Source organism: Leiobunum rupestre, chromosome 10, assembly GCF_980474605.1.
Source record: "Leiobunum rupestre chromosome 10, qqLeiRupe1.1.hap1, whole genome shotgun sequence".
NCBI classification, from domain to species: Eukaryota; Metazoa; Arthropoda; class Arachnida; order Opiliones; family Sclerosomatidae; genus Leiobunum; species Leiobunum rupestre.
In genome coordinates this window covers 473403-491442 of record NC_143393.1, presented here as the reverse complement: position 1 = coordinate 491442, position 18040 = coordinate 473403, and the positions used below count along the sequence as shown (strand labels likewise).

Here is an 18040-nt window from a genome sequence, read left to right as displayed (position 1 = left end):
TGGCCGCCTCGGCGGATTGGATGGCCTGCTGTGGGGCGGCGGGCCTCTTTCACAACCTTTTGGAACAACACCAGGTTCTTCGGTGCCGTCTGTGCCGGGTAAATTGGACTGCTGTGTGCCCGTCGTTCCCCCTTAGGAGCTCTCCCCAGAGGGTTCGACTCCTTACCGGTGTAGGTAGGAGGTCGGCTGGAGTTGTTACAACATCCATTCTTAATCCCACTGCTGTGTGCGAAGTCGGAATTGGTCCAAAAATTGCTTCACCTTCATGCTTGGTTTTGTAACCTCTCCGGGCTAGGTGGACGCTGGCGTAGGGCACTATGATGATAGGCCTACAGTGGTACGGTGTTTGTAACTAGGTACACCAGGCTATTAATTCAGACAAACTGTCCCTATCTACTATCTAGCGAAACCACAGCCAAGGGAACGGGCTTGGCAAAAACAGCGGGGAAAGAAACCCTGTTTGGCCTGACTCTAGTCTGACTCTGTGAAGAGACATGAGAGGTCGCTTGCGGCCGCCGGTGAAATACCATTACTTTCATCGTTTCTTTACTTACTCGGTGTAGCGGAGAGCGAAACGAAAGGTTCACCTTTCTAGCACTAAGTGACGGGCTCTAGCAATTCGGCGCGTTCCGCTCCAAAGACAATGTTAGGCGGCGAGTGTGACTGGGGCGGTACATCTGTCATAAGGTCTCCTAAGGCGAGCTCAGCGAGGACAGCAACCTCGCGTTGAGCAAAAGGGCAAATGCTAGCTTGATTTTGATTTTCAGTATGAATAGGGACCGTGAAAGCGGGGCCTATCGATCTTTTTGACTAAGAGTTTTAAGCAAGATGTGTCAGAAAATTAACTACAGGGATAACTGGCTTGTGGCGGCCAAGCGACGTCGCTTTCCGAACCTTCGATGTCGGCTCTTCCTATCAGTGCGAAGAAGAATTCGACAAGCGTTGGATTGTTCAACCACAAGAAGGGAACGTGAGCTGGATTTAGACCGTCGTCAGACAGGTTAGTTTTACCCTACGGTTGACATGTCGTTGCGATAGTAATTCTGCTCAGGACGAGAGGAACTGCAGGTTCGTATATGTGCTTGGTCGAGCGGTCAGTGGTGGGAAGCCACCATCCGTAGGATTATGACTGAAAGCCTCTAAGTCAGAATCCTGTCTAGTCGCTGCAATGGTATCATTCGTGCCTTTTGCGTCTGTTGGCTACGCAAGTCGAGATGCGTTTCGGCGCGGTCTCGGCGAAAAGCCTTCAGAGTTTCGCGGCTTTGGCTTGTTGATTTTTATCTTCGGAGAAATGTTATGGCACCAAATCGTCCGTAGACGACTTCGGTACCGGTCGGGGTGTAGTACTTAATAGAGCAGCGATTTATTGAGACTCATCCTCTGACTGTATGATTGTATTCAAGAAAATCATAACTAGTAACTTCGAGGACATGTCCAGGTTGTTTAATAGTTATTTTTATAGGTTTTATTAATACTCGCCGTTTTAGAGCTTTGGCCGGTCGGACGAACCGTATAAAGTTGGTGCGCACGGAATTTAGGGAGCGTCCGGTTAGCCAGCCTCTATCGGCGCCAAACCCCATGACCAATTCCCAAAAGACGCCCCCCGTGGTGCCGTGGCCGTGGGAATGACCGTCGTTGCAGTGGCGAACTATAGAAATGATGTGGCGGTCGTCATCGAGCGGTAAGCGGCGTCGGCGTTGCCGTCTGTAAGAACATGAAGAAAAATTATATACACGACAAACATTCGCAATAACACGCTCTCTCTCAGCAGAGGGGCGCGTCGACAAATATATAGAAAACCAGAAAAATGTCCAACGTACGCTCGAGTGCTGGTCGACAAAGTCGTCGTCGCTGCTGCCGCTGCAAGGGGGGTCGGCGTCGAACCCGATACCGGCAGCCGCATCATCATCATCATCATCGTGGTGGGGGGTCAATGGGGGCGACGGCTGCTGCTGCTGGTCGTCGTCGGCGTTGCTCATGATGTCGAATGTGGTCTTACCCAAGCTAACTTCACGTCTTATATAACCGTCAGCGTATCTTATTTTAGGCTTACGATGAGATAAGGAGCCTTTTTTTACATTCGATTCTCTATCGCTAGGTCCATTTTTTGTTGGTTTATGTCGTTATCGCGTGACCCCCCGTCCGTTTAAAGTTGTTCGAGCCATTGCAGCAACCATACACTGGAGTTGAGCCGAAACGTTTGTAGGCGTTACCCCGTTCGGCGTACGAACGGTGGAAGGCGTTTGTATACGGAACGCCGGGTCACGGGTTCGAATCTCGGCGGGGGACCCGAAATTGGAAAGCGTCTATTTGAGGAGTTTTTCCGGCACATTATTCACATTGGGTGAGACTTGAAACGCGTCGCGGCTACCATATATATTTATACGAAATTACGCAAAAAAAAACATGTGGTGAACTATAGCTCGATATTAAATTTTGAAAAGGGTGGTAAACCGTAAATTCGGAAGCACCAGTTGAGCCGAAACGCCGATAGTCGTTACCCCGTTTGGCGGACGAACAGTGGAGGGCGCTGGTATTTGGAACGCCAGGTCCCGGGTTCGATTCCCGGCGGATAACCAAAGCAAATAAACAAACATTTGAGAAGACTCGAGTGACGGAAGTTCGGCACGGCCGACAAGTATCCGTGAGGACGGTTTCCACGCAATTGCGCGGCGAGATACGCGGGAAGCTACGAATTGCCGCCAAATACGCGGAAATTCGCAGCCTCGTAAGCCGAGAAATTAGTTTCACCCACGCATTATTTTAAAAATAATTTTTCTATTTATCTATCGCATATATTATCCAAAGGAAAACCTTTAGAAAGCTTTTAAAACATTTGATAAAATAATAAAAAGCATATACAATAAAGATTTCTGTATAAAACACACGTTTATAACATACGCTTGAAGGCCTAGGTTTTCTACTGCCAGTCACCCTTTAAAATAATTTACCTTCTAAACAAATACCCAGGTGGTAAGCCAACGTGTTCTGCGGTTGGCCTACCATCACGGTTTTTGTTAGGAAGGAAAGTTTATAACAAGGGCGACTGGCAGAAGAAAATCTAGGCTTTTGAGTGTCTAAAATTTAATGACGTAGTTTTCCTTTCATTTTGCAAATTTTGAGCTGTTAAAATTTTAATAACGTTAATTGATAAGAAATTAACATTCATTACTTCCTGTTATACCTTACTTCATAAAATAACTAATTTAATTAGAATTTATTTGTAATTAACAAACAAATTTGTAGTTTGGAGAAAATGTTCTACAAGTGTTGCGTGAAAAAGAAAGCAAGACAATAGATGGAAGTCATAAAATATCAATTTTAATATAATTTTTTCCTTCGAAAGAAGGTGGTTATGTTTAATAATTTTTTTAAAAACTTTTTCGTTCAAATAGCTAACAAAAATGATCATATTTTAACTTAGCGTTTAAGGTTTCAACCGATTTGTCCACGGCTTTTATCATTCATTCGGGTACCTCGTCGGAGGCCCCGTTTCTCCCATTATAATCAAACAGAAGTTGGTTGAAGGCATCTATTTTTTTGGCGGCATTGAAAAATAATCGTAAGCAGCCATTTACGGTTTTTTTAGGCAAAAAATTGAAGTATTTTCGTCCGTGGTTTATAAAACGTCCTATGCTATCGCCGTTAGAAGCGTCAATACAGATATCTTTTTGATTGACATCACTTTAAAAATTAATATAGCAGTCTCCTTCGGTGTTTGCAAGTCTCTCTTCTCCTTCTCTTTTTGATATAATATCGCCACCATACTCGCATAAATATTCTTCTGAAAATTTATTTTAAAAATGTTTAAGATTTTTTTAAAAATCTATAGAAAATAAAAAAAGTAATAACACCACTTAAGGAATTAAAAATAACTGGAGCTTTCAGTTATGGAGTAGCATTTCAAGTCAAAATCACTAGCACAAAGGCGAAATTAGTCTACTACTTTAATTAATGGATTTCAAAGTCGCTAGATGATTTAGGCCTAAGGTGGTGTCTTGGGTATTAGCCTAGCTGATTATTAAGATCTAAATGCACCGTTTTCACAAATCTTCTCACCCCTCGATTCGGAAAAATGGAACTCTTTAATTTACCTTTTTTCAAATTGCCTTGTGGTGAATACACCCATTCCTTTGGCTTTTCGAACCACAAGTCCGTCCGTCAAACCATTTATTTTTTCATCAAGCTCTTTTTCAACTTTGGTATTTGTCTTCCGTGCTGGAACCCTCTGAAACGTTTTTTAACCTTTAAATGATCGCGTTACATTGCTCAACACAAGGTGATTACGTAGTTCTTATGAAATGCGAAAAAAATAAAAATCTTAGATTTGTTTTCACTTTGGTTAACTGCGTTCTATCCGCCCGGACATAGTTCTCTTAAATATTCGGAAGCCTCCAAATGTATAAGCGAAGAATGTCTCCCGTTTTTCTAGATAATATATTTGATTTTACGAAAAGGAAAATCAATTTAATAAACGATTTTTTACCTTATTTATATACAGCGAGGTCCAATTTGCTCTGACCAGGTGTTGGAGACAAAACTAAACAAAAAACAATATCTGCAAAAAAAATCCATTTTTTATAAACTAATATTAGTTGTCGTGATATATTTTTACGCACCATGTGAAATATATAAATAGTAAACATAACCCGTAAATTTATCATTCAGTTTCTTCAATCGACCTGTTTCAGTCATTCGTTTTAATTATGTAAATAATCCTTTTAAATAAAAGTTACTATTGTTGCGTACGATTGCCATTTTTAATTCAACCTCAAGTTCACGAACACCAGGCATTTTTCTCAAAACCTATTTGATATATATTTTTCAGCGTTTTAGTATTTCGCCGGAAACGTTTCAAATGGTTAATTTTAAAAAAGCGAATAACCTTTCTATCTTTTTCAAAATTTACTTTTCGGCCGATAGGTGGTAGTAAAATTTTTCAATGAGAGAGTTGAAGAGTCTAGTTGAAAACCTTCAAATAACTTCGGTTCGATTGAAAACCCCGATTATATCCCTAGATAATGAGATGAGAAAACAAGTTGTCCATAGCAGGCCAAAGGGTTTTTTTAACAAATGAGAGAATGATAAACAAGCTCTATCCAATCAAACAAAAGATTATTAATCACTTCTAACGAAGAAATTACAAGAATGGTTTAATAATTCTTCCGTCTGCCGTTATACCGGTTTCTGCTTGATGAAGCATACTTCAGAATGCACGATGGATCATTTAGAGGAAGTAAAAGTCGTAAAAAGGTTTCCGTAGGTGAACCTGCGGAAGGATCGTTATCAATACTGCGGTTATGATAATGTTAACCGGAGCCAAAAAAGTTTTTCTCGATTAGGCTAAAAAACGTTTCACCTCGTAAAATTGGAGGTTTCGTAGGGGTTTTCGCGGAGGTGGGTGCTATGCAAAAAGTAGTAGTGCGTTGAAGAACGACGCTGAAAAAGGACGGGCGCGTTGCAGTTGGAAGCCGAGCCGGTACCGACTAACACCCGCGTCAAAGGAGCTTCGAGTTTCGCCGAAAGCACGCGAGTGCGACTAGGGTTCCTCGTGATCCAACGACGGTCCGATCTCAATTTCGTTTTTCTTCTCGTTCTCCGAGCGAGAGCGCCGTGGTTGTTTGCGCGCTTCTTTCCAAACGATCGCCCCGTGCAATTCGGTAACGACTTTCTTATACTCTCTAAAATAAAAAAATCTCCTCGAACGTCGAAGTGCGCCTCGTTCGTAGAGTGAGAACTCGTCGTGTCAGAGCGTAAGTACGCCGTAAGGATCGGGCCACGATTTAAGGCGTCGTGGCAGCTCGATGGGTTCTCTTTATCCGTTTAACTTCCACCAAAGAGCGTCCGTCGTTTCGCGACGACGGCGTTCGCCTTTTTTTTCTTCTATATTTCAAGGGTTCTTATATTGCAAAAACTATGTACAATTCTAACCGGTGGATCACTCGGTTCGTCGATGAAGAACGAAGCCAGCTGCGAGACTTGGTGTGAATTGCGGGACACATTGAGCACTTAAAGGGGCTGGAAAGTGGGGTTTTGAAATCGTCTAGTGACGTGGTATCTCCAAAAAAATCCGGACCCTGCTTTATTTCCTTTTTTCCCCGCTTGAGGAATTTGGCTCTGACGGAGATGTTTTGAAAATAGTGAGGAGCGACCCGAGAGAGACTAGTGACAGGTATTCATACGCGAGCTAAGATATTCGGGCCTTCGTGGACGTGGTTTTTTGGTTGTAGTATTTTAATATTTATTTAATTATAATGATGTTAATGAACGAGTTTAATTCAAATAAAAAACGGAAACGTGATGATACGAAAATATCTCTTGTTGGTGAATTAGATAAGTGGGAAAAGGCAAAAAACTGTGGTGTAGTACTAAGGTTTATCAAAATGCTCCAGTGAAACCAAGGCCCTAAGAAATTGGCTTCGATTCATCTAGCGTTTTTTTACAAAATTCGATGAAACTCGTAAATAATAATTTAAAAAATTACGAACACACTACTACCAAAAGACCTTATCACTCAAATGAATTTTTCGTTAAACATTTGTTGTTCACTAAACTAAATCTCAATAAAGATTAATGAAATTTGAAAACTTCCTACGAGCTCAGCTATAACAGTAACCAAGACCACGCTGGATTTCGTCATACAAAAATCTCAACACGGCGGTGCCTGTTTACGTCTTCGCGAACTTGAGAAAAAGTAGTTCTACGCGCCAAATTTCGTTAATGACGTCACGGATGACGTTTTTCAAAACCCCACTTTCCAGCCCCTTTAACTTTCGAACGCACATTGCAACCTCGGGTCTTTCCCGAAGTTTCACCTGTCTGATGGTCGGATAACTGACCACTGCGCCGTTTTTTTCTTCGGGGAAAATTCGGGCTTCGGTGATCGTTTCCTTGGCTTCCGAGGATCGATTTCAAGAGCGCTAGACGCGACCAACCTTTCCTTTCAGGGAAATTGGCGCGCCGTACTCACCACTTCCTTCTGTGAAGCCCGGAACGCGAGAAACTTCAGGATTTATTTGCTGACGTAATTTGTGAAATTTGATCTGGTTTTTCTTTAATAACTTAATTATAAATAAGACATTGAATAAATACTTTTTGTAAGCGCTTTATATTTTCGGAGAATTTGCATATATTAAAGCATCAATTAATAGTTTTATATTAAAATGGATATGTGCGTTCACCTTAATTTATTTACGAACAATATTTCACAATAAAATCGATGTAAGAATGCTATCAGGTCATATTAAATTACCTTCCTGTAAATTTTAAACTATAAGGAATAAATTATTTTTGTTATTCCCTAGCCGGTCCCTTTACCCGATTCCCTTGCCGAGCACTTAACCCGAGCATCTAGCCGCCCCCTTTACCCGATTCCCTTGCCGAGCACTTAACCCGAGCATCTAGCCGCCCCCTTTACCCGATTCCATTGCCGAGCCCTTAACCCGTTTCGCTAGCTGAAGGATACGTGTTTCGGCTTCACCATCGTTGGTGGCGCCAGTTAAATCTAAAATTTACGAACCAGATACCAAACGTCGTATAATTTTAAGATCTAATACATAATAATAACCCCCGCGAGTTAGAAATAGTTAAAATTAACTTAAACTTAAGAACTTAAATAATTTATGTCTGGTACATAGGAATCCCGTATAATTTACATAGCTCATAGGATCTGGTCTAACCTACCCTTAAGTATAAAAATTAAGTTAATCAATTGAACCGTTCCCTTAAAATAACTTATAAATTCAATCCCTGCCTTCAGCAAAGCTAAAATTAATCCCTCGCTAATTAATGTGTTTTTCTCTCGACCGTTGTGCAATACATTCCAAAAACTTTCGAAACTAGACCCCTCACCTCACAACGATCCTATAGAATCATTATCATATTCGCGGGCCTCTATCCCAAGAAAAGCGCACGTTTTCCAAGGTTGCCGCCGTAAGGTCGTGAAGGCGCCTGGACATTTCCGCTTGGAAACAAAAAAGAAGGTAACCTCGAGACTTCGTGGCATCCACCCCGCAACCCCGAGCGACCTTTCGTAGATTAGGCAATGTCATCATAGGACACGAGTCTTAGGTGCACCAATGACCCACGTAAAATGGGAGGTAACCAGTTGTTTTTGTTATAACTCCTCCGCCCACAATCCGCGGAACAAAACCAAGAGACAGAGCTGCAAAAATACATAATTTTGGATTCTCGACAGACGTCTGCCATTGTCATGAGGAGAGAACTCTACCTGGACCCGAGATGAACTTCCGGAGCTTAAGTCCAGAATGACCGCCCGCTAAGGCTATTTGCGGCCTCGACCGTCAGACCCCGCTGTATCACAAAAGTTAATTCCGATCAAACTATCTTCGTACAGTCAACCAGAACCGTTTCAAGAGCCCCCTCGAACCAATAATTTCACAGCTGACCGCCGATTCCCCGTGGATTCCGAGAGTTAGCATCCGACGATATGAGATCCGATCCCTCGCCTAGCCAGATGTTCTAGATCGAAACCCGAAGTAACTACGCCGCTTGTATGATATTCGTCGTTGTCATCCGGACATCCGTACCATTATCCAGCTCGTTAGTTACCGTAATTCGGGCATCCGTGCCGTAACAAGAAGTCCCCCGTTGATCTCCTCCAAGAAAGCGTGTGTGCGTGTGTCTTGCGTAATCCGGAACCCAGTAACCTCCCGTAAACCGAAATCCCGTAAATCGAAGAGCAGCCACGAAGAAAATCTAGTGATAAGTACCAAATTTCGTCCACCCCCCGTAGAATACCCAGGGTCAGATCTGAAATAACTGTTTAAACTTAGAGAGAAAATGTCGAAGAAAGGTGCAGTCCCTCGCAATTTCCACGGAGAGGTTAAAATAGACCCCCGAGTTCGACAGCTCATATCCACTTTGTATCGTTGTACTGTTAGAAATAAATTTTGTGAATCGTGTTTTTCCCCTCGCCTTAGTATCTTTATTAAAGTTTTTGGAGTTTAAAATTAATTCTAATCGGCCATAATTGTAGTGTTTTATTTAAATCATAGTTACCAGAGTTAAGCGTATATATTTTATTGGTTTCCCATCGCTGATTTAAGTCAGAATGTCCGAAAGAAAAGAAGTTGGAACTGGCCCTATTGAGAAATGTAGGAAAAACGGATCTTTCTTACGATTGAGGCCACGGGGTTGAAATAGTGTGTAAATAATATGCTTGGCAACAATGCAAAACCGCCACTTTGGCGGATTTTGCAGTGTTGCCAAAAACATTTTTAAAACTTGCCCAAATGAGCTAAATACGAGCAAAACTTGCAGTGTTGCCAGATCAAATTTGTTGAAATGGCTTTTAAAAATAAAGTGGATAAATAGGCATTCCCGCCCCAAGGCTTAGGCCTCGTAGTGGCAATGCCTATTATTACGACGTGCACCACTTTACGAGCAGGTCGTGGGCCGAAAAGTGGGAAATCTAGAGGGACGAGTCCCGAGCGCTAAATTCCAGGGAGAATAAAGGACGAAATAATTCCCTGCGTCGCAATTTCGAATTTATTTGTTCCGATCCTAGGACCCCATGGGTTTTCCCATGGTAAGATCACAGTTATATTATCACAAAATAACAGGTTTCGACAAAATTATTTAGGAACTGAATGATCCTTTTAGGGTTGTATAGACTCAGTTTATGGGTTGGCAGGCAAGAGATAAATTTAAGTAGGGCGGCACATGGAGGTACTGGATGTTCGCTCCAAGGCCTAAGAGTTAGCGTTAAGACTTAAAGGGAATATAACCCCAGGTATTTGGTGTGGAACACCAACGTTTGCAGCTCTGGCCGCTCTTGCCTTTGGCTTTAGAAATGTGTGGCGCCACTGTACGGGAAATTTGAAAAATTGAAGGGGATCTTCCATAAAGGTTGCTTTGCAGGTTATATTCCCTTTAAGGGCGATGGATGGCCGCTATAAGATTGAAAACTAGTGTAGTTAACTATGGAGGGCTAAAATACAACCAGGACGGAAGATTCTAATAATAATGAGATTAATTTTAAGTTATAAGGACGGATTTATAGAATTATAATTACTAAAGATATACCAATTCATTAAACCAGAGTCATGCCAACAGGTCTTCAAAAGAGAAATTACATAAACAAAGAGAATCTACGGGGTCGAAAAATGTAAATCTCCACGGACTGCCGGTTTTAGGGGAAACAGTTCATAGTTGGGCCGGAAATAGGGTATATCGGTAATTAATTATAAAAAATATACACTCAAACAAAATAATAGAAATATTGAATTAATAAAGTAAAAAAAGTACTTAAGTTCGTTTTGATCTGGTTTTCTTGACTATTCTTGACTCACAAGAGCTATGACGGTTCATATCACACAAAAAGACTTAAACCGCACAAGTTGACGGCACGCCCGCATAAGTCGCACAGAACACTGAAGACACTTTTTCGGACACGAGGGGCAATTGCTTTAGCCTACTCAAAAATACTTCGATAATACTTTAAACTTTAATTATTGATTATTAACTATAACTTTATTCATAACTATTTAACTCTTTCATACTTTTTACTTTACAACTATAAAGACAATTAACTAACTAAAATTTAACTCTTCATTTCTACCTTACACCAGGAGTCTTCTTCTCTGAGTGATGTCCCAATCCTGGATTACCGAGGATTATATATGTTATTCAAAAAACTAAAGCCAACGTGTTTGTTTATCGGATTACAACAAAAAACTATATAGAGAAAAAATAGCGAGATAAAAATAACAATAATCCATAAACTCTACTAGAAGTTTGCGTAACTGTCAATAGAGGGCGACATTGTCTCTACAAAAAATTTTAGTTTCGATTTCCATCTTATAGATGGCTTTTTTTTCAGAAAATCACGCCCCGAAAAGTGAACGGGTCGTTATACAATTTTTAATTTGACAATATGCTGATCGAAAGTTGATGAAAAAGAAGAAATAAAGTCCAATATTTACCAAATGAATGAACTTTTACTTCAGTAGAAACAGTGTAAATTTAAAAAGAAAAATAACCAAACGCGTAATATAATAAAATGTTCCTCGGCTAACCCCCGAAACTACATACTAACTGAACACATGCTATCGCTTAATCGAAATGACGAAAGATATCCTATATTGTGCAGGGCTACCAGTCCATAAAAATGGTGCTAATCCCTTAGCACCGCTTTTAAGAACAAATACTGTAAATTGTAATGGAGTCTTTCCATTTGTAACGGCCTCCGTCCCGCTTAGGTGGTGAAATGGAATTTCGTTGTAATGGCCTCTGTCATAGGACAATGGACGTCTTATGTGAGAGGCCAATACCAAGATATTCGTTGGAATGGCCTCTGTCGACGGAGAGTATACGTCCTCTGTCGTAGAACACCTCCTACATGAAATGGTGCCTACGCGCCTACGGCGCGCACGGCTAACCTAACCGTTGCGCGCTCCGTACGCTAGCCTTGATATAAATACCTCTATATAAAAGAACTGGCCTCTGTCATAGGACGCTAAGCATCCTATGACGGAGGCAATTTCAACAAAATATCTTTGTAACGGTCTCCGTCCCACTTAGGTGGTGAAATGGTTTTTTGTTGTAATGGCCTCTGCCATAGGACAATGTACGTCCTATGTGAGAGGCCAATACCAAGATATTCGTTGGAATGCCCTCTGTCGACGGACAGTATACGACCTCTGTCATAGAGGCCCTAAATGGGTTAGAGTGCAATAACTGGTGGCTTTACCGGGGAGTCAGGGTCCGGCTCTTGTAACCCATAGGGACGGTTGCGCTCTGGGAGATGTTAGCTCTGATCAAATGGTCCTATCTCCACCTCCGACTTCGGTCACGTTTTGGCTGGATACTGAGCTTCGGTTCAGGCTAACGGAGAGGGTCCAGGCAAACTGGCCGCCTCGGCGGATTTGGTAGCCTGCTGTGGGGCGGCGAGCCTCCATACGCGGGCACGGCGGTCCTGTTTCCCGGACTTTTGGGGCCAGGGTTACTTGGGCTGCTGTGTGCTCGTCGTTCCCTTTTAGCAGCTCTTTCCAAAGGGTTTGACTCCTTACCTACGTAAGTACGGTGCCGGCTCGAGTTGCTATAGCATCCACTTTTAATCGCACTGCTGTGTGCGAAGTGGGGATTGGTCCACCCATTGCTGCACCTTCTGCTGGGTTGAGTAGCTTGCGTCTAAGGTGCTGGATTTGCCACCTTGAGGACGCTGGCGTAGGGCAATATGATGATAAGCGTCCGGTGGTATGGTCTCTGTTACTAGGTACACCGGGCTATTAATTCTGACACACTGTCGTCTGTCGTAAAACACCTCCTACATGAAAACGGTGCCTACGCGCCTGCGGTGCGCCCGGCTAACCTAACCGTTGCGCGCTCCGCACGCTAGCCTTGATATAACTACCTCTATATAAAAGAACTGGCCTCTGTCATAAGACGCTAAGCATCCTATGACGGAGGCCATTTCAACAAAATATCTTTGTAATGGCCACCGTCCTAGGACCGTGGCGTTAGTTACCGGCTTGTCATATATATATTTAACTAAGGCGAGCAAGGCATATATTTTCCCCATTTTCAAAATGTGTGAAGCAGCATACTGTAGTCGCGACTCGTCAAAAAAAAAGGAAATTAGATAATTTCAAATGATGATGAAAATGACGAAGATGCTAATGAAGTAGACGACGAAGATGAAGAGTGCGAAGATTTGGATATGACAATCTTTGAATTCCACAATGAAATTTGCAAAAACGAAAAAGACGCCTTAAATTTTGCCCAAGAAAAAGGTTTAATAGCAATGAGACGTGATTGCGACGGATGCGGTAAAGCAATCAAAATAAGAAGTGCAGGTGAACTAAAATCTTGGCGTTGCAGAAAAACGAACATTTATACTAGGAAAAAAAATTGCAACCATACCATTTCTTTAAAAAAGCATTCATTCTTTGACAATGCCAAAATGGGGATAGGTGACATTGTATTGTTAGTGTATGTTATTTGTAAGGATTTATCCCATAAATTAGCGGCGAAACATTTACGCCTGAACAAAAATACCATAACGGATTACGCTAATTACTTAAGGAAAGTTGCAATTATAACTGCTGTCGACAACAGCGAAAAAATAGGCGGCAAGAGAAAAATAGTGGAGATAGACGAGTCTAAATTCGGAAAAAGAACCGAGGCCACAGAGTTAAGGGCACATGGGTGTTTGGAGGCATAGAAAGAGAATCGGGCAATGTTTTAATGGCACCCGTTCTAGAAAGAAATTCCCTTGATAGAAAAATGGGTGAAACCAAACTCCACAATATACAGCGATTGTTGGAAAGCCTATGACTGTCTAGATCAAAACCCCAATTTAAAACATTTTAAAGTAAACCATTCAATTGGTTTTAAAGATAAGGAAACAGGAGTTCATACTAACAAAATTGAAGGAAAATGGAATGGTATGAAGAAAACGTTACCTTCTTTTGGCTTTAAAACAGACTTTTTAGAAGGGTACATAGCTAAGGCAATGCTAAAATTCAAAGCCAAAAAAAAAGGAGAATCATTTTTGATTGCTATGTTGGGAAATATAGCAAAGGTTTATAACCCAAATAAACCCCCAAATATGTAAAAATTTAAAAATGCTATTTCTAAAAATGTTATGCAAATTTTAAAAAGTTAATAATATATATAACAATTTTTTCCGGTGCTTAAAAATAATCAATTACTGTTTGATATTTTCTTTAATTCTACTTATTAAAATAACATATCTTTCCAAAAATATACCCTATTTTATTGTAAAATTAAGCGAATTTCCGATTTTAAAAGATATACATGTAGTAACTGATTTTATTTTAAAAATTTCAGTTTAAAAGTCCCACTTTTGGTTCTGAAGACTAAGGCCATTACAACGAATTAAATTCTACTTATTTCCCACTAAAATAGACTTGATCTCTTCCTCACCAAAATCCCCTGAATGCCCTCTATCATAGGTCGTTAAAGGTTCTATGATAGAGGCTAATACTAATTTATTTCATTGGATTGGGCTCTTACATAGGACGCAATAGTTCCGAGGACTGAGGCCATTAAAACGAAATAAATTCTACTTATTTCCCCCTAAAATCAACTTGATTTCTCCGAAATATCGTTATATGACGATATTTATCGTAGTGCTTAGCGCGATAATTCGATATATATACAATATTTTAATATACAACTTACAAGTACAAAATATATATTAACTTCACGGTATATGTTTACCCACCCATAGGGGGCCCTATTCCCCCCGATCCCGTAAGGATCTTGATATTCGCGGAATACATTTAATTATAGAACTATACAGCCCAATTTGGCGGATTTTTGCAGTGTTAGCAGGTGAAAACATATGACCCGGAAAAACTTTTCATTAACCAATTAGTGATTTAAATTTTTGTCTCTATTGTGCATGTTATCCCCCGCTTAAAAGTAAAAATAAAAAATAGTAAGAGTGATGGCCTAACTATCCTACTAATCAGAAGAACCATAATATTTGATTCCCCCCCCATTTCATTTTTGTTTTGTAACTAGTGTATTAATGTTAAAATAAAGATTTTGTGATTGACTAAAGACAAAGGGTTTCCATTCTGAATTAAATCTCTCCCATTTTTTTTCTTTCCCCCGTATGTAACTCCTCTCTCAGATTTAATTCACGCCACGAAAGGCCACGACTCGCATTTTGTCCCCATCTTCCCCCGCCTTGGTGAATTAATATCTTTCAGAAAGGGCTAGGTATATTTCCGTCCATCAATTATATGACGATTTCCTAAAAAGGCTGCAAAATTCGTAAAATTTCCCGTTGTTGTGCCTCCAACCACCGGTTCCCGATTTTCACAACAAATACGAGACGCAATTAATATTCCATGCTCAATACCATATCCTCTCACCGCTGTGAGGATCTTGAAGTGGAAACACCAGAAAACAAAGTACTTTTTATGCAAATTGAAAATTAATTTTTATCAAAAATTTCCAATTTTGGCTTAACTAACGCGCATCAACTTTTAGTGAAATTTTCCCTTATCAATAAAATAACTTACGTGGTGCCATCAATCGGATAAAGCGTTTTTTCGGGTTTCAGCACATCCGCCGCTCGGTTCGCAAAATCGACACATATTACCTAAAACAAAAATTAAGTTACTTAAATGCTTACCGCGAGCATTATATGCCCTGTAAAGACCTGTTAATCATTCGCGGAGTCTCTTCGTTGCCGAATAGATGGTGTGGTTTTTGCTCCTGTGATAAAGTTATTTATTTTAAAATTGAACTCTTCATTTCAGGGTAATTCGTACTTTTTTTAACAACCTGTTACCGGTTCCCGAGCTCCCTGTAAAATTTCAAGATTAATCCAAATATCTAGGCTAAACATCAGGGAAAATGAAAAGAACGTTAGATTAATATATTTATTTTACATGTCTTTTAAATAACGTTTTATATTTTAAGAAATACATCTTTCTAGAATCAGTTCTGAGGCTCCCCTTTATATATTTAATTTTCCCATGTTAATTTCGATATGGACTTCTTATATAGTAAAAATTGGAGTTTATTATTTGAATATGATTATATTAAAATTAATATTTTAAGTTACGAATCTTAAATTCAAGGGTTCTACGTTAATTTCTAAAAGTATTTCATCGTTTCAAAAAACCAATTTCTAGAACTATAGATTCCTCATAGATTTAATCCTTTCCACTTCAGTTTTAAAATATTTAAAATTGATGAACTTTAAAATCTACTAAAATTCTTCGTACTACCGGACGAACGAACTTAGATCAATACTTCAAGCGTACCTTTTTCTTTACAAACCCCTATTGTTTAAACTATTTAAAGTTAAATATAATTGTAAATTTGCAGAACACAAGCCCGTAAAAAGACGTGCAAACATTCCATGCCCAATTTGCAAAAAGTTAACCTCCGGAGATCTGCCTAGACATCTTATACAAAACAATAAGGAATTCTCGGATAAAAAGCGGATTGAAATTAATCATCTAGGACGGGATAAATTGTTTAGTGGAATTTCCCAGGGATATTTAGTGCATTCCGATGAATCAACAATTCCAAGGAAGTGCAACTGGCTGTAATTCGCAAATTGATTTCTGAATGAGTTCTGAAAATCACCTAAACGGAACTGAAAAAAGTAACTTTCTCATTTATAAACCGTATATTAAAAATAATTCCCTGTAAACAAATTAAAATATTGGTAATAATTAACAATTTATATTTCATTGAACTATATGAAATTATTTTTTACTTTTTTTGCTTTGTTTAAAGTTTAAAGGCAACCCCTATTCAACCCAATTTCCGTCTAATTCTTATAGCTGTACCTGCTGTTCTAAATCACGTTGGAGTGTTGGTGAAAGATAAAATTTCCACAACAACTAAAATTGCAGACCGTCTCTGCACAGGCCACTGAATTAGAGGAGGAGTTTCTTAGTAGCCGAGCGAGCAAGAGAAAACTTGCCAGCGGATATATAGGTATTTCGAAAGATTGATTTTGGTTGGGTGAAAAGTTAATATTACATTTTTTTTCGCATATTTTATGCTAGTTTTTCATGTTTTAATCAATTAGTTTTTGAGTTATTCTCCTTTTGCCTTCAGCCGAACCTCAGAAAGGAATCTTAGGGCTTAGTACCTCCACGGGAACATCATCAGGTCTGAGACAATAAATTCAGCTTTTTGTCTTAATAATTTATTTGGGACCGAAAGACAAAACCAACAAAAACCTGCCGTTGTTTGAAAATACAAGCAGTTTGGTTGAACTCGGGGAACCAATTCAATTAATCATGAATTCTAACGACCAGTTAGAGGAAGTCGTAGAAAAAGCAAAATCAGCCAAATGAGGTAAGGGCCCGAGAAAAGTAATGCAGGAAAAAGGGGTTTATAAAGGATTACCCAAAGAAACACCCATGTTGCAACAATTCCGACCGATTCATGAAAAACGCTGAAAACAACAACAGCGATAGTAAGTTGTTAAAATTCGGTTGTGGTCAGTGGTTATAATAAGCTTAATCTGATAACTATTTTTTCGGGAGTTTTTGCCACTGAGATAAAGCAGTACACATGAAAGCAATATTTTTGGAGTGTCCTAAGGAGTAATACTGAATAAGAAATTGGCAGTTGTATTAGATAACATGACGAAGAAATGAGTGTCTAGGCAATAGTTTACACTTATAAATAAAGGATTTGCGGTCAACTGATATGTACCTAAATAAACTTCCCTTTTCGATTCCGTAGCCGAGCGCTTAACCCGATTCCCTAGCTATTTATACTAAAAGGCTCTTAAGGGTTTTTATTAATCTAGAAGCACTACAACTGAAACGTCTTCAGGGAGTTGTACATCCGGAGATGTAGAAACTGGTAAATTGTTTAAAATCAAATAAAATACAATAGTTAATAACGCTTTTATTAAATGAAGATGATGAAATATACAAATTGATAAGAAAGGACTTAAGTTTCATCGTGCCCCCAAGTCCCATCGCTGTCTTTCCGGCGTGAAAAACCTCTACGTTATACAATAAAAATGCAGATAAACAAGCTCACAAGACTTTCCAATACAGAGGTATTGTCGCGCGCCATAATTGAATTTTAAGAAAGGTCAACTGCTCAGAGTAGTTTTTTAACTTTTTTATTGAAAAGTCAAGTTCGTTTCGATTTGTACACCACCACCTTCCAATTTTAGAACATAAAACTGATAAATACGTAGAAGGAAAACAAAATCGCATCTCTAAATTAAATTTTAGGCATATATACTTCGTAAGTTATACATTTCTATCTAATTTTATACTACATATTAATAACGACTGATATTCTTCGTGGATTTTAGTTTCCTATATATCTTAAAAGTAAACTATTTCTTACAGTAGATATACGTCGTAAGTATTGTACCTCGGTTCGTCTATCCGCAGTAAAAGTTTTACCTGGGTTTCGGGTGGCGCCGTGCACCCCCAGCGCTCGAGCGAAGCGAGTCCGCGATGCCGTTAGGCGCCAATACTTAGAATACATTCTACGTTGTATAAGTCAACCTCGCGCTGATGACATAGTATAGGCTATAGTTCTGGAT

The 18040-nt window shown here is 39.7% G+C and overlaps 1 pseudogene; it reads left to right on the top strand.

Annotated features, from left to right (window-relative positions):
- The first annotated feature begins 347 nt into the window (after positions 1–347).
- On the top strand, positions 348–1395 carry LOC149923328 (large subunit ribosomal RNA; annotated as a pseudogene).
- Positions 1396–18040: the final 16645 nt, after the last annotated feature.